The sequence below is a fragment of the Lissotriton vulgaris genome, chromosome 4_1, assembly GCF_964263255.1.
Source record: "Lissotriton vulgaris chromosome 4_1, aLisVul1.2, whole genome shotgun sequence".
Lineage (NCBI taxonomy): Eukaryota > Metazoa > Chordata > Amphibia > Caudata > Salamandridae > Lissotriton > Lissotriton vulgaris.
The window spans coordinates 1,666,994,377-1,667,018,599 of record NC_141691.1 but is presented as its reverse complement, the minus strand read 5'-3'; positions in this window follow the sequence as shown (position 1 = coordinate 1,667,018,599).

The following is a 24,223-nucleotide window of genomic DNA, read 5'->3' as shown; positions in this document are numbered from 1 at the left end:
CGGCCTGCTTGCCTGCCAAGACAATTCAGCCTTCAAGTTATCTGCTCCGCTCCTCGAAAATACATTCCTGTCTAGTGATTTAGGAAAACATCTCCCCAGCTGCAGAGCAAAGGGCCCGGCCTTTCTGTCTCCGTGCAAGTAATTCATTGCTCCTGTTACCATGGTAGGCCCATGGCCCCTCGCATCTCACGTAGACACGTAGACACATATGCACGCACTAGCAGTCAGTATAGAAATAGCCTCTGCCCGAGAGACCTTTCCTTCTAGATAATACAGTTCCTCAAACACAAGATATCAGATATGATTTGGGTTTAGGTTGTTCTGACACGCCAGACTTCTGTCTCCACTTATAGTGCTAAATGTCAAGTCCCCTTCACCCTCCAGTTCCACGTCAATCACACGTCATGCTGCTGCGCGCGCATCTCTGCCATATATTTCTGCTGACACTGCAGGATTCCTCTATGGATCCACCTACCTGTGACACTTTCATGTGACGTTTCTAGCACACACCTCCGTATACGCCCTCATGCACGCCTTCTGTTACGTACATGTGTTCTTATCTCTTTTCTCTCAACTGTTACGCCTCCTGTATCCATCACCATTATATGCATTTACTATATATATTGTATTCTGTTAATAAAGTATTGTCTATCTCTTCCTGAACCTTCGTGTTGATGGAACATGATGCCTGGTTCGAACCAATTCCGTTTGACGGAATAAAACCCTTATAAACTCAGATGCCACGGACTCTGCCTCTCATTTCTGATTGAGTTATTCTTATTGAACTTTACCGCATAGAAATTCCGCATAGGTAAATTTTATTTACCACATAATTTGGCGCCCGAATAGGGACCCCTCCCCCACCTTACGCGCCGGCGGTGCGTTGCAGGCTTAGCCCCCTGCCACAGCCGTGAAGGACAACTACGCGTACCCGCAGGATTTCCTGTACCTCCCTCAGGCCAACAGAGGTGACTGAGGCTGCGATCGACACCCAGACGAGGCGGTGAGGAGTGCGGAGGATCCCGACCAGAGCCCAGCCGAGAGAGCAAGGTCCGAGGTGTTCAGAGGCCCACCAGTTCCGAAGTTCCGAAGTACCTACGTCACGAGTCGAGTCGAGTCAAGTCCAGTCCGGTCCAGTCCAGTGTCGAGTTTCCGAGGCCTTCCGTTCCGTGCTTCCCGGTGAGTACCGTTGCTGGGGACGCATCTAGACGGGTGCATTAATTTGTATCCGGTCAAGACGGGTTTGGGTACACAGACCCGGTCTGCACTGTTTTAGCAGTGTATCTGTACTGTTTAGCAGTATATCAAGTATCAAGTTATCAAGTCATTGTTCGTTCCGAAATGTTTTAATGTGTTTTAATGTCGTGGTATGAGTGATTGTTTGATCTTCATTACTGTGTTTATTGTATTAGTTGTGTTCAAGTTCAAGTAAGTATCAAGTATCAAGTATCGAGTTACAGGATGCCTCTATTCTCTAAACTAAGACAGATAGGAACTAGAAAAGGGATACTCGAGGAAGCTGTTCCCATCCCACCCAGGGACACTCCAGGATATTTTATGTACCACAAGCACAGCTTAGATGCGGTATTATATCTCGACTTGTGGGTGGATTACACAAAGGATTTAGCAGAGAATCAGAGATGGCCCGCTACAGGGACATGGGATGCCGAGTGCATCATGAGAGTAGAAGAAGCGTTATGGAAAAAGAAAGCCAGACAGTCACAGAAAGATGCCATTGAACTATGGCGTAAAGAATCACACAGACGGACAGAGAAAGCACTTAGAAAAGCAGAGAAAAGTAGAGAGGATTCTGAAAAAGCTAAAGAAAAGGAACTACTAGAAGAAGGAGAACGAGTTAGAATGGAACAACACGATAGACGGAGTAATGCCATTATGACAGGATTGTATCCAGTCCTGGCCGAGGGCCTGCCTAAAGCGACCCCGGAAATACCGAAAGATCTGTCCCCTCCATTGGTTCCGACTAAATTACATCACAAGACCGCAGCAGACATTTTTATTTCATCCTACTTGGACGATGTAGCTCCCGCATATGCTAGTATGCCAGTCCGTGTGCCACCTGCTGACGGCAACCCGCCCCCTGATCATCAGCCCCCAGGTCCGCAACAGCTTACCCCTCCCAGTCTGCTTCCTCCACCCTTACCTGCACCCCCTATTAATCCACTTAATCCTTTTGGGCCTGACACGGCCCTACCGACAAGTGATGCTCAGGCCTCCGCTTCAGGAGGTGCATCAGGAGGTGACCATACCCCGCCACCAGTACAGCGATTAACTATTAGAGAACTAGGGATGCAACGTACCCCGAGAGCAGTCCCTATTGAAAAGCTTAAAGAGTATCTTACAGACTGTAGATATGATTCAGTACCAGGAAAAGACGGTTGCATGATATTAGCCTCAATACGTATAAGACGTGCTGCAAATTTTTTAGTTCTATTTCCGGGAATGAAAAATTATTTAGACAGGATATATTATTTTGTTCAGACTGGGGAGGGTCAGGAATGTATTCACGAGGCCATGGCACATCAGAAAGTAGACATTCAAAGTATGATTTTAAGATTCCTCATAAACTGTTTCATAAGAGAACGAGACCGGCCTGGTGTAAATAAAGACGAGATGGAGGTATTAACTACATGGGGTCAGAATATTGCAGACGGAAAACATGATAGACAGAAAAGTATAGAGGCCATGTACAGAAAAATACGTAAAGAAATAACAGTATTTCATGAAAGACAGAAAGCTGAAAATGAAGCAGATAATGACAAGAATGAATCCTCAGGGGAGGAGGAGCCAGAACATACAGGCACGATAGCTTATGTAGGAAAGGGTAAACCCTTTAATAAAACGTTACGTCCGGAAAGCAAGAGACTTTTTCACTCTGCTATGTCAAATCCGAAGACTCCTGAACATCTATTTCAGGCTACCGATAGGATACTTCAAGAACGAATGGGGTACCATGTACTCAATTCCATGGATGAACAAGAATTAGCCAGGTCAGCAGTACAATGGGCTGACAATTCAGATAAATATAATGATGACGCATTAGCACAAACATTTTTTAATCTTTCCCCAGACGAACAGCGACTAGCTGGTATGTACATGATACAGCACCTCCTTACGTTGTATAAGAGCCAACATTCTGATCCAGGTCCCCTACCTGATGTATTAATAGAGTTACTCATGAATAAATGGAGAGGCCTAGGTACCGATTTAATTAAAGTAATTTTAGAACATCGACACAGATATAGTGCCTTCCTGAATCCACAGTTTGTTCCAGCTCCACCCCCAGAAAGAAAAATGTTCTACATGGACAGACAGAATCCTTTACGAGAAGTACATCCAGTCAGGAATGCTGATGATACCCTTACACGTGTGTATGTATACACGCCTATAACTAAAATAGAATTGTTAGAAATGAAGAAAATAGTGCCCAGTCATGATAAAGACCCTGCAGGTTTTCACCGCGAAATAAAAGACATGTTACTCATGGGAGATTATACCTATCCCGACATTATGAAAATATTGAAAGTGTTATTGCCTGCCGGTATTTACGAGAAACTCAAAGAAAAAGAGTGGGAGGTGGGAGATAAAAAGATTGATTGGGCTGCATTAGAAAATGAAGAAGCGACCCGAACCCCAGGGTTGGGTCTTGGGGATAAAACTAAAGCATTACCAGGATTGTTAGTACAGGTCTTACCAAGATTATTAGCAACTAAAAAGGAGGATTGGGATGCAATCTCAGCCTGCAAACAGAAACCCGACGAAGACACTAGTGATTTTTATTCCCGATTTGAGAAATGTTTTATTATTAATAGTGGCCTGAAAGCAAGTAGCGAGTCATACCCACACCTTTTTGTATCCAAATTAGTCGAGAATTCATTGCCCCAAGTTAAGAATCGTGTATTGAAAGTTGAGAGCACATGGCAAGCAAATACGCCTTCCCAAATGTTACAGATGTTACAGTACCACCAGAACAGAATAAGGGAAGAACATGATCACGAACAAAGACGTATGAAAGACACGAAAATGAAAATGCTCGTTGTTCAGTCAGTTCCAGCTGACGGTCAGAAAAAGGGCATGACACAGTCCAATAATTCGGCAGCTCCTGTTAAAGGGACATGCAACTATTGTAAACAGCCTGGTCACTATGTAAACGATTGTGCAGTTTTGAAACATAATATATCTACAGGTAAAACTAAAGAGAGACCGCGTCCTCCTAGACAGGACCAGGCCCAACAACACGTTCCACAGAATGTACAGCCTATGCATGCTCCACAACAGACAGTACAGACCGTAGCGGTACCACAGCCACAACCGATTGCCGCAACACAACATGCAACACAACAGATGTACCAGTATGCACAAACTGATTATCCCGATTATCAGCGATACACATGAAACAGCCTAGAGAGGGAGGTTGGCTTGCCTCTTATTGAGGTTCCTGTAGATCAAGAGGGTCCTTATGTACATAGTCAGGTATTAGGAAAGGATAGAAAGTTTTTGATTGACACAGGGGCAAGCAGGACAACAATCAGTCACGACGAGGTTCCAGGGGCACCCCTCTCAGGCTCACAGAATGTTTCCCTTGGATTTTCAGGAAAGCCTATTGTAAATGAAGTATCGAAACCAGTTCTTCTCTCAGTTGGTCCGTTGTCCCGCACTACAGATTTATTGCTAACGAAATCATGTCCAGAAAACTTGTTAGGTATCAAGACACTGAAAGCTCTAGGAGCTGTAATTTGTTGTTCTCCTGAAGGAGTAAGATTGTTTTTGCGTGACTTTAAAGGTCACTATGTGTTGAGAGATATTGATTCCAGATTACAGAATGTTCCTGCACATTTATGGGCACAAGGCCCCACTGATGTAGGTTGTATGCACATTACACCATACCGAGTTACACTGAAACAAGGTGTTGTTTTACCACGAATCCGACAATACAAGCTACCCCCAGATGCTGTAGTGGCCTTACTGAAAATCATTGACGAGCTCATTGCACAAGGAGTGGTTGTAGAAACCGATTCGAATCTATGTAATTCCCCTATCATTCCGATTCTTAAACGCACTGATCCAAATGCACCTCCAGTTTATCGATTAGTGATCGATTTACGAGAATTGAATAAATGCATTGTACCGCAGTATCCTGTGGTTCCAGACATCTCTTCATTATTGACAGCTATTGATTCAGAGGCAACGTTCTTTACTGTAATTGATCTGAAGAACGCCTTCTTTAGTGTACCTATTGATCCGGAAAGCCAATATCTTTTCGGATTCTGTTTAAATGGCCGAAGCTTCAAATTTGCACGCGCACCTCAAGGATTCACAGAAAGCCCCAGCATCTATAGCCAAGCATTAAAAAGACAACTTGACAGTATTCACATGCCTGACAACACTGCCCTACTCCAGTATGTCGATGATCTACTGATCACCGCCCGTAGTGAACCGGAATGTGAACAAGCATCACTGACAGTCTTGTATTTCCTGGCTGACAAGGGACACAAGGTGTCTCCTTCGAAGCTGCAATTCTGTGTTCAGCAAGTGGTATACCTTGGGCACTTGCTGTCCAAAGGGGGGAGACAGTTAACACCTGACCGTATTCAGTTGATTGTAAACATGTCACAGCCCAAGACACAAAAGGAGGTACGGGCCTTTATAGGCCTCACTTCTTACTGTAGACAATGGATTCCCCAGTATGCATTTCTAGCCAAGCCACTCATACAGTTGACAACCCAGGAGGCAGCGACATCGACTGTCCTCCCTTGGACTCAGGAACATACACAAGCTTTTGACGAATTAAAGAAAGCCTTATGTCAAGCACCAGTTTTAGCGACACCATGTTACAGTAAGCCTTTTACACTTTTTGTCACAGAACGCGAAGGTACTGCATTATCAGTACACACTCAGGATCAAGCAGGTTCACACAAACCATGTGCTTATTTCTCTAGTACATTAGATCCAGTAGCCCAGGCTCTGCCTGCGTGCTTGAAATCTGTAGCTGCAACAGCTCTAGCAATCAGACAAAGTGATTCCATAGTGTTAGGACACCAATTGACAGTACAAGTTCCACATTCCGTGGAAGTTCTCTTAAACCAAACCCAGACTCAACACTTGACTATAGCACGACTGACAGGTTATGAATTGACATTGTTTCAGCCACACATAGAAATCAGACGTTGCAATACATTGAATCCAGCTACACTTTTGCCACTAAGTGAGACAGACCCTTTGGCACATGATTGTGTTGAAGTCATTACCATTACGACGAAACCCAGACAAGACTTGACAGACATTGCATTACCAGATCCAGACCTGACACTTTAAGTGGATGGTTCATGTATGAGAACAAGTACAGGAGAGTTACTGGCCGCATATGCAGTAACGACAGAAACTGAAGTCATAGAAACGAATCGTATTGACACCCTGTCAGCCCAAGCAGCAGAGCTCATCGCTCTGACTCAAGCCTGCATACAAGCAAAGAACAAGAGAGTTAACATATACACAGATTCACGTTATGCATTCGGAGTCGTACACGACTTCGGTGTTCTCTGGCGAGAGAGAGGTTTCTTGACCTCTCACGGAGCCAAGATCCAGCACGGTCCCCTCATTCAAGCTCTGTTAGACGCAATACATCTGCCTACAGCGATATCCATCATGAAGTGCAAAGCACATACGAAAGTTACAGATACCATTTCCCAGGGAAACGACCTGGCAGATCGAACAGCCAAGCATACAGCTCAGACTCAGACTCACGCAACTGACCTGACAAAGACAATAGTTCCGACACCGACACATTGCATGACAGTTAGGGATCCCGCCCTAGATGTAATAGACATACAGACACATGCTACACCAGATGAAATAAAGAAATGGATTGAACTAGGAGGGATCCAGACAGAACAGGGATGGATGACGAAGGGGAAAGCCACATGGTTTCTCCCCGATTCGATGGTTCAAGTCATCATTAACACAGTACACAGTCCTGCACATTTAGGAGAAAAAGCCATGTTAGACAGTATCCAAAACCTTTGGTTCAATAAACATTTACGAGCAGCAGCAAAACAGAAAGTACGTACCTGCATGATCTGTTGTCAGTTCAACCCAGGAAAAGGCATTCCCGTAGAGCAAGGTGGATTTCATCCTCCCGATCACCCTTTTGAAGTCCTCCAGATGGATTATATCCAGATGGAACGTTGTCGAGGATTCAAATATGTCCTCGTAGTTGTATGTGCACTTTCCCGTTGGACAGAAGCATATCCAGTCCCAGATTACACTGCTCCGACCACTGCCAAGCAGCTGGTACGTGAATTTTTCCCTAGGTATGGTTTGCCCCGTATCGTGTATTCAGAGAATGGTCAGCCATTCTCGTCCGAGCTTATGAAGCAGGTATCACTCCTGCTAGGTTATCAGTGGAAGTTCCACTGTGTCCGACATCCCGAGGCAGCAGGTCTCGTGGAACGACACAATCAGACCCTGAAAATACGTCTTGCCAAGATATGTAGAGAGAAAGGCGTTGACTGGATAGTAGCTTTACCAGTTGCACTCTTTTACATGAGAATGATAGCACATTCTAGGACAGGGCTATCCCCGTACGAGGTGGTCTTTGGCAGGCCACCGAATATGTGGGGGACGCCTCTGCCTCGTAAGATCACAGATGTTGACTGTAATATGCTGACAGATTACCTTGCTTCCTTGATGTCTGCACTACAATCATGTCGTTCACAGGTAGCTGCAGCTTTTCCCGACAACACCGAGGTGAAGCCACACAAGATCATCCCTGGAGATCTGGTCTTTGTTCGGAATTTCGACAGGAGGAGTCCGCTGGAGCCCCGCTGGCAGGAGCCGAAGCTTGTTTTATTAACCACAAGGACAGCAGTGAAGGTGGAGGGCCGCAAAGGCTGGCTCCACTCGAGTCATATTAAGAAATACTATGGACTACCGCCAAATCCAGACTCCAAGCCCTGCCCCCTTCCAGAGACTGATACTAAACTCCCTTTGGTAGAGAAAACTCCTTCCCAAGAATTTCGCATGAAGTTGAGGTCTAGCAAGTCAGACAGTTTAATTGTTTAAGTCCTCCCCTAGGTGAATCGGTTAGACAAGTTCCTGACATGTACCCGCTAGACCCCAATAGAGAGAGAGATAGAAACAGCTCAAGAAACGTGAATATTGTAAATCTCTCCGCAGTCACTGCATTGTGACATTATTGATTATGTTTTTTCTGAGTCTTATGATTATTGCTGCAAGCATATTACTACACATGTACTTTCCTATTGTCACACGTGCACATTCTTCTTCAAATGACACTGTCGAACATACTTTCAGTGAATTGCCCCCGCACGAGTTATCTTACCGACTTGCGCTGCGCAACAATACATTCATCAATATGTTACATCATTCCCATCAGACCAGCAATGCTACCAATTGTTGGATATGTGGCCGACTCCCTCCCTATCAGAAATACAAGGGAGTTCTGCCCCTCTTTCCGTACCCGTTCACACATAATGGTTCCTGTGGTGCATGGTTTAGTTTAATAAATTCTTTAGATTCTGATTCCGTAGTTTACCAAGGCAATTGGGTATGGGGAAACCTGAACACAGTTTTGCATAAAGTTTGTTTCCCTGACAAGGAGGGTCTTCCCCAAAGGACAGGGACCGATCTAGAAAACGAAGTATATGGATTAGGTAATTTTACACTCAACCTCATGATTCTGAATGTCCAGTCTGAAGCCGAACCAGTCTTGCCCGCTATGTCAGTATTACCAGTCAAAGGTGAATTATGTGTCAGAAAGAATGGTTCAGTACACCTAGGTCATAGTCAATGTACCACTGTGATCGAGTTCAATGATAAAGGCAAGTCTACATTTAAAGCTTCCCGTCATTCCTATTTCATTTGTGGTCATACAGCATACATACGTTTACCTCTAAATTGGGATGGTACTTGTTACATTGCATTCCTTCTGCCACCTGTTTTCCTAGCCCCTCCTGATTATCATAGGGACTCCCATCTAGTACACAATAGATCCAAGAGAGATCTCCCGATTGTCGACTACACTGAAACGGCATGGGAGCAGTATACAGATTTCAATAAAGGTTTCTTTCCTTATTTAGGTACTGTCTCGAATAGTAAACTGATACGTAAATTAACCAGAACCCTTGAAGCAGTAGTGAATGAAACTACTTCCGCCCTAGGCAACCTAACAGAGGAACAGTCTGCTATGAGACTTGTTGTCCTTCAAAATCGTCTCGTTCTTGACGTCATCCTTGCCGATAGGGGCGGAGCTTGTAGAGTCATCGGATCGAGCTGCTGTGTTTTCATTCCAGAAAACGCACCCTCAGTATATAGAGCCATAACCCGTCTCCACAAGATTGCAAGTCAGATACACCAGAATCCAGGCACCTGGACCTGGTCCGGTTGGCTCTTGAGTGTATTATGAGCCTGGGGATGGAAAGTCCTATCCTTCCTCGGAATAGCCCTTCTCATAGTATTCAGTTGTTGCCTATGTTTACAATGTGGGCCAGCGATCTGTGGCTTGTGTGCCACATCGTGTATTCCCCATTCAAGTCCACGTTCGAAATCCCGCCAGAAAAAGGAAGAGCAAATGATGTTATATGAACAAATAGATAGACTAATGAAGATTGATATATCATGAAGGGTCCGTAGGGGACAAGGAGGGAATGAGGTAATATGAATTTTTATGGTCAATTGTGTCCCCTAACGTAGACCCCAACGGCTCCATGTACGTGCTTCAAGTACATGTAAGTTCCCTCCACAACCAGCTATGAAGACGCAAATACATTTGCGTCCAACGTTAACATGTCCTCTTTCAGATCCACCATGAATGGATCGATTATTCCGTTCCTAAGTATGCCGTGCCACCGTCTTTACATGGTGCACTTTCACGTTTTCCTGGCTCTGGCGAGCTAGGCCCTGTTTCCTGCCATCGAGCCCTTTCTGCCTTCCTGTCTTCTGTCTCTGAAAGCTGCAGCCTGGATCTGCATCCATGACCCTTGCCTTACTCCCTGTGCGGCGAGCGGTGCCCGGCTCGGCCTGCTTGCCTGCCAAGACAATTCAGCCTTCAAGTTATCTGCTCCGCTCCTCGAAAATACATTCCTGTCTAGTGATTTAGGAAAACATCTCCCCAGCTGCAGAGCAAAGGGCCCGGCCTTTCTGTCTCCGTGCAAGTAATTCATTGCTCCTGTTACCATGGTAGGCCCATGGCCCCTCGCATCTCACGTAGACACGTAGACACATATGCACGCACTAGCAGTCAGTATAGAAATAGCCTCTGCCCGAGAGACCTTTCCTTCTAGATAATACAGTTCCTCAAACACAAGATATCAGATATGATTTGGGTTTAGGTTGTTCTGACACGCCAGACTTCTGTCTCCACTTATAGTGCTAAATGTCAAGTCCCCTTCACCCTCCAGTTCCACGTCAATCACACGTCATGCTGCTGCGCGCGCATCTCTGCCATATATTTCTGCTGACACTGCAGGATTCCTCTATGGATCCACCTACCTGTGACACTTTCATGTGACGTTTCTAGCACACACCTCCGTATACGCCCTCATGCACGCCTTCTGTTACGTACATGTGTTCTTATCTCTTTTCTCTCAACTGTTACGCCTTCTGTATCCATCACCATTATATGCATTTACTATATATATTGTATTCTGTTAATAAAGTATTGTCTATCTCTTCCTGAACCTTCGTGGTGATGGAACATGATGCCTGGTTCGAACCAATTCCGTTTGACGGAATAAAACCCTTATAAACTCAGATGCCACGGACTCTGCCTCTCATTTCTGATTGAGTTATTCTTATTGAACTTTACCGCATAGAAATTCCGCATAGGTAAATTTTATTTACCACAGTCTTTCTGTGGGTTGTCTTGAATGTAAACATCATGGAGGGGCTGGATGGCATGGGATTGTGCTGATTTTTCTGTGATTTTCGTTTTTTTGGCCTGTTGTGGACAGGCCATGTAGTTGGGGGCCATTTTGAGTGCTGCTACAGGCCCTGGCCATGTGCTGTGATGGAGGGGGCCATTTTGAATGCAGGCAGTAATCTCAGGCCTGCACCCATTTTGCCTAGCTTTCAACCATTATGCCCAGGGGTAGTGAGTGGTGCATGGGCCTAGTCTTTCTGTGGGTTGTCTTGAATTTAAACATCATGGAGGGGCTGGATGGCATGGGATTGTGCTGATTTTTCTGTGATTTTCGTTTTTTTGGCCTGTTGTGGACAGGCCATGTGGTTGGGGGCCATTTTGAGTGCTGCTACAGGCCCTGGCCATGTGCTGTGATAGAGGGGGCCATTTTGAATGCAGGCAGTGTTCTCAGGCCTGCACCCATTTTGCCAAGCTTTCATCCATTATGCCCAGGGGTAGTGAGTGGTGCATGTGCCTAGTCTTTCTGTGGGTTGTCTTGAATTTAAACATCATGAAGGGGCTGGATGGCATGGGATTGTGCTGATTTTTCTGTGATTTTCGTTTTTTTTGGCCTGTTGTGGACAGGCCATGTGGTTGGGGGCCATTTTGAGTGCTGCTACAGGCCCTGGCCATGTGCTGTGATGGAGGGGGCCATTTTGAATGCAGGCAGTGTTCTCAGGCCTGCACCCATTTTGCCTAGCTTTCATCCGTTATGCCCAGGGGTAGTGAGTGGTGCATGGGCCTAGTCTTTCTGTGGGTTGTCTTGAATTTAAACATCATGGAGGGGCTGAATGGCATGGGATTGTGCTGATTTTTCTGTGATTTTGGTTTTTTTGGCCTGTTGTGGACAGGCCATGTGGTTGGGGGCCATTTTGAGTGCTGCTACAGGCCCTGGCCATGTGCTGTGATGGAGGGGGCCATTTTGAATGCAGGCAGTGTTCTCAGGCCTGCACCCATTTTGCCTAGCTTTCATCCATTATGCCCAGGGGTAGTGAGTGGTGCATGTGCCTAGTCTTTCTGTGGGTTGTCTTGAATTTAAACATCATGGAGGGGCTGGATGGCATGGGATTGTGCTGATTTTTCTGTGATTTTCGTTTTTTTGGCCTGTTGTGGACAGGCCATGTGGTTGGGGGCCATTTTGAGTGCTGCTACAGGCCCTGGCCATGTGCTGTGATGGAGGGGGCCATTTTGAATGCAGGCAGTGTTCTCAGGCCTGCACCCATTTTGCCTAGCTTTCATCCATTATGCCCAGGGGTAGTGAGTGGTGCATGGGCCTAGTCTTTCTGTGGAGTGTCTTGAATTTTAAACATCATGGAGGGGCTCGATGGCTTGGGATTGTGCTGATTTTTCTGCAATTTTCGTTTTTTTGGCCTGTTGTGGCCTTTTCACCAGGGGGTAGTGAGTGGTGCATGTGTCTAGTCTTTCTGTGGGTTGTCTTGAATTTAAACACCATGGAGGGGCTGGATGGCTTGGGATTGTGCTGATTTTTCTGTGATTTTCGTTTTTTTGGCCTGTTGTTGTGGCCTTTTCACCAGGGGTAGTGACTAGTGAGTGTTGCATGTGCCTAGTCTTTCTGTGGAGTGTCTTGAATTTAAGCATCATGGAGGGCATGGGATTGTGCTGATTTTTCTGTTTTTTTCGATTTTTTTGGGGTGTATCACTGAACTGATGTTCCTCTGTCTTCCATTGCTTTTAGGTGCACAAGGCTCAAGAGAACCACCAGTGCCAGGAAGAAGTCCTGCAGCGGTGTGTGTGTGCAGCATAACGTCACGCGACGTCACGTCTGGCCTCAGACAACTCTACAATTCGTGCAACTGCGGCCTGCTGTCTGACCTGCTCTGAAGAAGATGGCCCCAAAAAAAGGTCTCCGTAGCTCCTCTAGCAAGAAAGTTGCTAGTAAGGAGCAGAAGAAGCAAGTTACCAAGGAGGCTGGTGTGCCGGCCGCCGCGTTTTTTGGGAGCAAAAAAAAAAGTACACCTGCAGCAGCAGCAGGATCTGCTGGGGACCAAGCTGGGAGCAGCACCCCTGCTCCATTGGGTTCAGTGCCTCCACCACCACGCCAACTTAAGTCAAAGCCCTTGAGTGCTTCAGAGGCAGTCAGTGTACTTCTCCAATCACCATCGTCCAGTGATGTTGGCTCATCGCAAGAAAGTAGCAGCAATGTCCCTGAATCAACACAGGTTGTTGTAACTCATCTGACAAGTGTTGAACAACCACAGCCGCAACAACAACACCATGTGCAAGTACAAGCCCAAGTACATGTGGAAGGAGAGGCAGCGCAAGGAGATGCGCAAGCAGAGGTGCATGGAGGGTCACAAGTGCCCACAATAGTTGTTCCTCCCGAAGTAGGGGCACATCAGGAAATCGACAATCAAGCCGAGGTATCATTGGAAGCCACTCCTCCTGATGATCATTCATTGTCTTCCACATCCCTAGCAAGGAAATTATCAAGGTTGGTGTCTACATCTTCTTCAAGCCCACCTCCTTCTGATGATACGGATCCCAATTGGGAACCAGCACCACTGCCGTCTGAGAGTGAGGCACACCATGATCTGACAAAGGTACCTAAGCGTAAAAGGAAGGTCGTCGAAAAACTCATAGCTATGGAGTGTGATGAGGCTCAACAAGAAGTGACGGATACTGCTGCTGATGAAGCCTCTCACGATGACAACGAGCCAGTCATCATGAAGGTCACTGCAGCCCAAGCGGGCATGCAGCAAAGAGACATTTTGACCCTATCCCGAGAAGCTGCTGAGCGTGATGATGATGTAGACGAGGAGGCAATGGAAACACAACAATCATTGGATTTGGAGTTAACTAGTACACCAACACCTACCGCTTCCATATTTCTTCCTCGCAAGAAGGGACCTCCATCCACCTCGACCTCAATTAGTGGTGGTGAAAGTGCAAAACGTACTGAAGTTCGGCAATCCACATCCTCCACTTCATCTGGCATTAGCAGCAGGACCACCACCACCAGTATCGCCGCCTCCTCCGGCACCCAAAGACATTTCAAGTCTCCAGTTTGGGACTTCTTTAGTGTTCGCCCAAAAAAGGAAAACGTAGCCATTTGTAGCATTTGTAAGCTTCGAGTTAGTCGTGGTAAGTTTGGTACCAACTATGGTACCGGAGGCCAGAGAGGTCATCTTGAGAGACAGCACACTGTCAAATGGCATGCGCACCTAAAGGTGATCAAGGAAGCCCGAATTGCACGTAATGAAAACGTTGATTTTTCATCTGATGATGACGAGGAGGAAGAAGACGATTCAAACACTTCACTTACACCCAGTACCCCTGTCAGCAGCACACCCCATGTGAGCCACACTAAGAGTGTGGGAGAGAGTGAGACACCAATGCGAAAAAGTTCATCAGCGAGTGTAACTGGGTCGAAGAAATCATTATCATCCCGTAAATCCTTGGTCCAGGGCAACATTAAAAAGATGTTGTTTACAGAAGCGCAATATGAACGCAACCACCCACTGACGCGTCTGTATAACACTAAGCTGGCTAAAATGCTAGCTCTGGACCTTCTCCCTTTTTCTTTTGTAGAAGGGGTTGGTTTTCTAGAATTAGTGGCAGCGCTGTGCCCTAAATGGAAGGTTCCTAGCCGGTTCTATTTTGCCCGAGTTGCGGTTCCAGCACTACATGAAGATGTTCTGGAGGTGATTGGGGCAGCTTTGCAGAAGAGTGCTGTTCACACTATACATCTGACAACAGACATGTGGACCAGTGGCGCAGGCGCTGATTACATGTGCATCACTGCACACTGGGTCTCTTTTTCAGGGGTTAAAGCAAAGCTAAACGCAGGTGTTGACCCGGACATTGTTTTTAAAGCTGCTCGGAAACATGCAACACTAGCCATGTTTGGTTTGGAGAAACGTCACACAGCACAAAACATTTTGGATGTGTTTAACACAAAGGTCCTTGACTGGCTGTCCCCAATAAAACGCCAGGTTGGTTATGTTTCCACGGACAATGGCGCCAATATAGTTGTGGCCATGCAGCTGGGTGACTATTTCAGAGTGCCGTGTTTGGCGCACTGTATAAACCTGGTTGTCAAAAAATTCTTGAGTGATAAAGACAGTGCAGCGTACAGAGTATTGGACACCTGCCGAAAAATGTGCAACCATTTCAGCCATTCTTTTAAGGCCCGGAAGCATCTGAGGAGCCTGCTATATGAACGTCAAATGCCAGTGAAAGCACTCATCCAGGAGGTGGTAACACGTTGGAACTCAACCTTCTACATGCTTGAGCGTCTGTATGAGCAGTATACGGTACTCGATCACTATTTCTTAACACAGGGTACAGCTCAGAAGGAGGACCTGAGGATGGGTGTGGCGCAATGGAACATAGTTAAAAGCCTGACATGCATGCTTCGTCCTTTTGAGTTCTTCACGCGTGCAGTCAGCAAGGAGGACTGTAATTTGGGAAAAGCTATCCCATTGTTGTACATGCTGGAGCACCAACTGAAGGAGGTGGGGCCATTGCTGGGAAGCTCTAATACCGGATAAAAGTTGTTTGGACCAAATCCGAGGCGGAAATTTTTGGGTGTTTTTGCTGACTTGCTTGCCTTTGAGGTGCTCTTTGGGGGGTTCCGGCTGTTTGTGGGTGAGTTTCGGGGTCTGTGAGCAGTGCTGGGACACTCTAATCTTGATTGCATTTGCTTTTCAGGAAATCCGTGGTGGTAAACCGGACTTATGGCCTAGCTACACAGCGCGTTTGGACCGAAGGCCGAGAAATATTGTAAGTATGAGATTTTGCTTTTGGCCTGTTTGGGGGTGTTATGCTTTTTGGCGGGTGGGTTGGCGGGTCTTGGGGCATTCCTGGGAAGGTCTAATACCGGATAGAAGTGGTTGGGACAAAATCCACGCCGATTTTTTTGTTGCTATTTCTGACATTTTGCTCAATGTAGCGTTTTCGGGGACCTGTTTGGGGGGCTTCCTGATGTTTGTGGGTGAGTTTCGGGGTCTGTGAGCACTGCTGGGACACTCTAATCTTGATTGCATTTGCTTTTCAGGAAATCTGTGGTGGTAAACCGGACTTATGGCCTAGCTACACAGCGCGTTTGGACCGAAGGCCGAGAAATATTGTAAGTATGAGATTTTGCTTTTGGCCTGTTTGGGGATGTTATGCTTTTTGGCGGGTGGGTTGGCGGGTCTTGGGGCATTCCTGGGAAGGTCTAATACCGGATAGAAGTGGTTGGGACAAAATCCACGCCAATTTTTTTTGTTGCTATTTCTGACATTTTGCCTAATGTAGCGTTTTCGGGGGCCTGTTTGGGGGCCTTCCTGGTGTTTGTGGGTGGGTTTCGGGGTCTGGGAGCACTGCTGACTATGGATACTTTACTTTGCAAGAGGTTTGAAGCAAATCCATGGTGGCAGAGGGGAGTTAGGGCCTAGCTGCAGAGCGCGCGCGGAGTGATTTGGGAAATTTGCCAAAAAATGACTAAGTCCCCATTTTTTTACTTTTGCTCTTTGGCTGTTTGGGGGTCTTCTACTCGTTTTCTCCTGGGTTGACGGCCCTGGGGCCATTGCTGGGAAGCTCTAATACCGGATAAAAGTTGTTTGGACCAAATCCGAAGCGGAAATTTTTTGGTGTTTTTGCTGACTTGTTTGCCTTTGAGGTGCTATTTGGGGGGGTTCCGGCTGTTTGTGGGTGAGTTTCGGGGTCTGTGAGCAGTGCTGGGACACTCTAATCTTGATTGCATTTGCTTTTCAGGAAATCCGTGGTGGTAAATCGGACTTATGGCCTAGCTACACAGCGTGTTTGGACCGAAGGCCGAGAAATATTGTAAGTATGAGATTTTGCTTTTGGCCTGTTTGGGGGTGTTATGCTTTTTGGCGGGTGGGTTGGCGGGTCTTGGGGCATTCCTGGGAAGGTCTAATACCGGATAGAAGTGGTTGGGACAAAATCCACGCGGTAAAGCCTTTTGGCACTTTTTGTAACTTAGGGTTCGTTAGGGTTAGCCCCAGCAGCAGGATTGCATGTGTTTCGGGGTGTTCTAGATTTTTGCAACTGAGTTCTGGGGTCTTAGAGCACTCGTGAGAATGTGTAATTTTGGTTGCAAGTCATTTGAAGACAATCCATGGTGGGAAAGGGGGAATTTGGCATAGTTAAAGAAAGCCTTTGCCACTATTCTTAACTTAGGGTTCGTTAGGGTTAGCAGTATTTCTATTGCATGTGTTTGGGTGGGGGGGCTTTCGAGTCTTGGAGCAATGCTGGCTATGGATACTTTAGCTTGGTTGCTTGCAAGTGGTTTGAATACAATCCACGGTGGATAAGGGGGTATTTGGGCCTACTTTTACTTTCAAAGTATGTTTTGTCACCACTTTTCTGCTAGGCCTCGTTTTTTGAGATTTGATTGGGGGTCTTCTACATTTTTGCGACTGGCTTTAGTAAGGGTCTGGGTGGGAGCACTGCTGGGAAGATCTAATTTTGTTCTAAAACACAGTTTACAGTACACCTAGCTTGAGGGGAAAGATCCGCTACATTAATTTGCCCATACTTAGTTATCCTTCAAAAGGTGACTCAGACAGAGTACGCACTTTCAAAAATATTGTACTGTCTACTAGGAAAATCAAAGTGTGACTTTTTGCACTCCACAGCCTACATACCTTATATTTATTTATCAGTGGTGTTGTAATATTATATCACTTCCTGTTTTTCGTTGAATAATTACAGGCCGGGTTTCAGTCTGTGCAATGGGGAAAAAAGGATGGAGTCAGGCTTCACCTTAGCGAGCCGCAATTCAGCATCCGCCAGGCAGGCAGTGGACAGGGTATCTTCTGGTGACCAACATTGATGGACGAAGCGTCAGATGGAATGGAGGAGTGCCGCTAATAAGAGGAATTTTTTTCTGCATGCAACTTACTTACCAATTTCAACAGTGAAGTAGTGTGGCTCACTGGTTAGAGGCGGCAGACCCAAGAGCAGAGGACGGCCCGGACCAGGGTTCGATTCCCGGCGCGGCAGGTTTCTGGACCAGGGTCAGCGGACTCGATAATTCTCTCGCCTCGGTGCCCACTCTGATCAGCGATCACACTCGGCAACTCTGGGCATTAGCTTGCCTCATCTTCACTAACGGCCCCACCAGACCGCCGGGGATGCCTGGTCTCACCCTGGAGATACCCATTAAGGGACCATCTCTCAGGGAAGCCAGGAAGGGTTTCGCAGCGGTCGAAGCGCCTTGGGACCCTACGGGTAAGTAGTGCGCTATATAAATGCCAATACATTTACATTTACATTTACAACAGGACAACTACAACAACATACAGATACAGTATCCATTGTTTCTTTCTATGACTGTGACTGCATTTCTTGGATCTCTCTCTGCTTCTAAATTGATCCCTTAACACATCACTTAGTCCACTCCACTATCACATCTGCACCACACATAGCCATTTGTAAGTGCTCCTACGTAATTCGCAAGTCGCAGCACGCCCCAGCCCGTAGAGGACTGGGATGGCCCCAATGATGTTATAAAATGTTATGTTATAAAACATTTTATTGCGCGCTCTGCTACTACAAAGTATCCTGGCGCGATATGTGAGCACTAAGCTGACCCAATCCAAGAAAAGAAAGAAACAGGGAACTAAATACTGAGATTAAAAAGATGGGTTTTTAGACCTTTCTTAAATCCTGCTAATGTAGTTGAAGATCTCAGAAAAAACGGCAAGGCATTCCAGGCCCGTGCTGTTTGGACAGAAATTGACTGACCACCCAGTCTCGCATATCTGACTTTAGGCAAAGACATCAGACGGAGATTGGTCGATCGAAGAGCACGATGAGGAGTGTACAAGGTAAACCTTTTGTGCAAGTATTGTGGGCCTTGCTGATGCACGGCCCGAAAGGCCAGAACCAATGATTTGAACATAATGCGATGTGCCACTGGGAGCCAGTGGAGCTCTCGAAGATGGGCACATGCACTAGTTCTTCGTGGAAGATGGAACAGAAGTCGCACGGCCGCCTTCTGAATGATCTGCAGCCGCTTTATAAGGTATTTAGGGAGACCACTGTAGAGAGCATTGGCATAATCGAGCCTTGACAGGATCAAAGCACGCAGAACAGTCTCCTTCGCCTCCCTGTGGAGAAGGGGAAGGAATCTCTTGAGTGACTTGAGGGTCGCGAAACAGGTCGCAGTACGTTTTTTTAGATGAGCTTCAAACTTAAGATCCTGTCCAAACCAGACCCCCAAATTTTTGGCCGGGCCTCCGTGATAGCTAGGACATGCAGAATCGGTCGGCCAAATAAGCTCCCTAAAATTGGCCGGAAAATTGCCATAAAATAGTAGCTCTGACTTGTCCTCGTTGCATTTGAGCTGGGCTGAGACAAGCCATCGGAAAACATGGGTCAAACAAGAACAGACAGCCTGAGCGTCTAAGCAGTCCTTAGGCCAGGTGAACAACAGCTGCGTGTCATCAGCGTATGACATTATTTTGGCTCCCCACTGCTCAGCCAGATAGATCAACGGGGTCATATAAACGTTGAACAGCAGTGGGCTTAGCGTCGAGCCCTGTGGTACCCCGGTGGTGAGCTTCTTAGGTGATGAGGCAAATGGGGGTAGCCAAACTTGCTGCGTCCGTTCAGACAGAAACGAAGACAGCCAGGCCAGAACCGCACCCGACAACCCCACCTCTGCCAGCCTAGACAACAGCTGGGCATGGGGTACCGTGTCAAAGGCGGCAGATAAGTCCAGCAAAACCAGGACCGCTCTGCCGCCTCCGTCGAGACACTCCCTAATGGCCTCTGAAACTTCCACCAGAGCCGTTTCAGTGCTAAAAGCAGCCCTGAACCCCGATTGAGCCGGGTGCAGGGCCTGAGAAGACTCAATGAAACTATTCAGTTGCCTAAAAACGACTTTTTCAGTCACTTTCGCTAGTGCCGGGAGCAATGATATCGGACGATAGCTGGAGGTAGCCTGGGGGTCCAGGCTGGGCTTCTTCAACAACGGAAGAAGCTTCGCCTGTTTCCAACAGAGAGGAACGGAGGCAGAAGCCAGAGACATATTAACAACCTGGGTAACCTCCTGATACACCAGGCTAGCCACTCCCCCCAAAACCCTAGCAGGGCACGGGTCAGAGGGTGAACCAGACTTTAGCGACTCCAAAATGGCCAGCACATCAGCTTGCTGAGCTGGCTCAAAGGTGGAAAATTGGCTAACATGTTGCTTCGCATCCGTATCAATGATAGGTGGTGAAAGCAGAAGGGGAACACCGGAGTTTAAGAGCTCCTCCTGAATTTTTTTGATCTTATTATCAAAGAAACATGACAGTTCCTCACACCACAGATCAGAAGCCGGGAGAGCAGGGGAGGCAGCACATGGAGAAAGGAAGCTCTGAACAATGGCAAAGACTTCTCTGCCATTGTTATCTGCCTTCTCAATCCTTCCAGAAAAATAGCTACTTTTAGCAGCCTTGATTTCAGCATAATATACCTTTTGCGCCCTCCGCAGCTTGCTCTTAAGTTCAGGGCAGAACTCACGGCGCCAGGCTCGTTCTAGCTTTTTGCACCCTAATTTGAGTTCTCTAAGAGCATGGGTGAACCAGGGTTTGGAGGGAGACGACCTCGTCCGCCTGCTACCACTCTTATTAGTGTGTAGAACGGCACTTTGTTCAACCCAGGCGTTGAATGATTCCACTGCAGAATCAAGATTTAATGGCAGGGTCGGCCGGTTAGACATAAGAGAGTCCGAAAAGGTAGACAAATTTATTCGCTGGGCATGAACTTGAGAGGCAGAAAATTCCTTCGGCCCTTTTGAATTTATGGGCCAGGTGAACAGAATTAAGGCATGGTCCGACCAGATGACCCGCCTAGGGGGTAACATAGTAATCTCAAAGTTAGAACAGACCAGGTCTAACCAATGGCCAGCCGCATGGGTGGGGAAGTTCTCCCATTGTGTAAGATGCGCCAACGAAAGGACTTCTGCCAAGCCGATCGTTTCCGGTAAATCCATCGCGTCCATATGAATATTAAAATCCCCCAGAAGAAGATATCGAGAGAATTTAAGGGCGCGGGGAACAATAACCTCCTCAATATTACCAGCAAAACAACCCGCATAGCTAGGGGGCGGTAAAACAGAGTACCTCCCAGGGTGAAATGAGGGGAGAGGACCACAGCGAAGTGTAGCAATTCAGTCTCGCCAAGTAGTTCGGGCGGTTCGCTCACCACTGTCCAGTGGTCTCGGTAAATTACTGCCAAACCGCCACCCCTACCCGTCGGTCGATCCATCCTGGTGATCCTGAAGCCGCGTGGTATAGCAAATTCAACCACTGGCATACAGGACTCAGAAAGCCAAGTTTCGGTGACGAAAAGGAGATCAAGCTCCTTCTCATCAAGCAGCTCAAAGATATCAGCCGCGTGTCTGACCATTGATCTAGCATTGATCAGGCCGGCTTTAATAGTATCTAGATTGGTCCGGGACGCAACGGCCGGAGAATGACGGCTAGCAAAGCAGAACCCACATGCCGGGCATCGGCGATGCATAGTCTCTAGCACCTCCCAAGATTTGGCGGCATCGCAGCTGTAGGTATTGAGGGCACACAGCTCCTCAGAAGAATACCTCAGAGAGCCAGCCTGAGTGCAGCGAGGGAGGTAAGAGGGAGCCCCGGCCCTGGGCCCGTCCGGGACACGGACGGGCACAGACGGGCCCTCCTTTGGCGCTCCTTCGACGCGCAGACGGCGCGCCCGCAGCGCGCGACCGCTGCGCGCTCGGCGCATTGCTGCGTTAAGTAGGGGCGGGCGAGGCAGGAGACTAGAGCGCCAACCCCGGTGCAATGCGGTCCCGCCTCACTTCCGGGAACCGCTGGGGCCGAGCGCTGAGGGCGGCGCTGGACAGAATGTGCAAAGAACGCGAATCAAAAGTGCAACGTGCAGTGGACCAAGGCAGAGAGGTAGGCAAGTTAAAACAAGTCAATAAACAATTTATTTTTAAAAGCAAGTAAGTTAAAAAAAAACGGAAGCGAGTAAGTTAAAAATCGGCAGAGTAACAGAGCAAGGTATGGGGCGGATGGTACTCACATAGTGTCGCACTGGCCTCCCTGCTCCAAATAAGTAGGGGCGGGCGAGGCAGGAGACTAGAGCGCCAACCCCAGTGCAATGCGGTCCCGCCTCACTTCCGGGAACCGCTGGGGCCGAGCGCTGAGGGCGGCGCTGGACAGAATGTGCAAAGAACGCGAATCAAAAGTGCAACATGATGAAGCATGTCACCAAGGGGCAACCCTGGTGAGTGAGGGAACACCTAGAAAAAGAGCAATTTCTCCTTTTCTATCTACTATACCTTCCAGACCAACCCCATTGAGTGTTGTGAATGGATTTATAGTGACCAGCAAGGCTCTCAGGTATCTGGCAACAGAGACCTTATGTTGAATATAGTTATCAATATTTCCACACACGCCCTGTACTGTCGCATTCTTTCTTCCACAGTTGTCGAAAGTACTACTTACTTTTCACTGACATGCATGCAGTAGTGCATGCACTTTCAAAGATTGATGGATAGGTTTGTACCCAAAGATTTTTTATGTTCACAATTGTTTGTCCATGCTGTGTTTTTTTTACAGGCTGTCTTCTGGTGACCAACATTGATGGACGAAGCGTCAGATGGAATGGAGGAGTGCCACTAATAAGAGGAATTTTTTTCTGCATGCAACTTACTTACCAATTTCAACAGGACAACTACAACAACATACAGATATAGTATCCATTGTTTCTTTCTATGACTGTGACTACATTTCTTGGATCTCTCGCTGCTTCTAAATTGATCCCTTAACACATCACTTAGTCCACTCCACTATCACATCTGCACCACACATAGTCATTTGTAAGTGCTCCTACGTAATTCGCAAGTCGCAGCACGCCCCAGCCCGAAGAGGACTGGGATGGCCTCAATGATGAAGCATGTCACCAAGGGGCAACCCCGGTGAGTGAGGGGACACCTAGAAAAAGAGCAATTTCTCCTTTTCTATCTACTATACCTTCCAGACCAACCCCATTGAGTGTTGTGAATTGATTTATAGTGAACAGCAAGGCTCTCAGGTATCTGGCAACGGAGACCTTATGTTGAATATAGTTATCAATATTTCCACACACACCCTGTACTGTCGCATTCTTTCTTCCACAGTTGTCGAAAGTACTACTTACTTTTCACTGACATGCATGCAGTAGTGCATGCACTTTCAAAGATTGATGGATAGGTTTGTACCCAAAGATTTGTTTATGTTCACAATTGTTTGTCCATGCTGTGCTATTTTTTCTTGTCTCCCAAAACCTTTCCCAAAAACCCCCGTACCCATCCATTTTTCAAACCCTAACCCTCTTCCCCCGGGCTGTGTGGTTTTGATTGATGTGTGACTAAATTACAGCAATAAATCCACTCACTTGCTGGGGAGGATAAGGTGATAGCAACAGGCTGGTGAAGAAATCCGAGGATATATTCTTACTCTGCTTGACAAAGACCCATGGCTAATGTCAAAGAACTTCAACCGAATTAGTACTTATACTTTACCATTTGTTAGGTTACAATGTGGCACTGTTCTAGTGTACTGTCACCTGCTATATTCTCTATTGTACCGTTGTATTGCTCAGGAGGACACACCAGATTTCATTTTCTTTTTTTTCATAGGCATGCAACTGCCACTGTGTCACACCACTAGTACCACCGCTATGAGGAAATTTTATCCGCCCAGGATCCCCAACCTTATTCGCTGTTTCCCGTGGAGCCAGCCCTGGGTCTAGCCCTACTTTCAAACACAAATTACAGGTAAGATAAGCGTTTGGTGGGAGGTAGTATAATGGAGTATTAGGAGAGACGAGAGACTGACGGTAGTACTACTAAAGTCCTAGGACTCTTGAATTCACTTCACTTACTCTGTGAGAGGCACTTAGTGTTGAAAACATTTGGGCATTTACACTTAAAGGAAGAAAATGGAACTAAACTTTCAGGAAAACAAAGTTACTGTTAAAACCCACCAGGCAAGCAGTAAAAAACAGGTATGCTCAGATAAAGTTTGAAAAAGTATATTTATATCCCTAACAAAATAATCTCCCGCAAGACCCTCCCGAACCCCAACGGTTGTCCTTTAAAAGTCCCAAACCCAACTCCCGATTCCTACCCCCCAAAAGTCTCTAAAAAAGGGGCAAGGGACACTATGGGTGGATGCTGTTTACTTTTTGGGCCAGGGCATCATACTCCTGGCGGAGCAAGGCGTGCTCTACGCGGAGCCCCTCCAACACGTTTGTAAAGTGGTGGAGCTCCTGCTGAAGGCGGGACACCCTCAGGGTACTGCGGCGCAA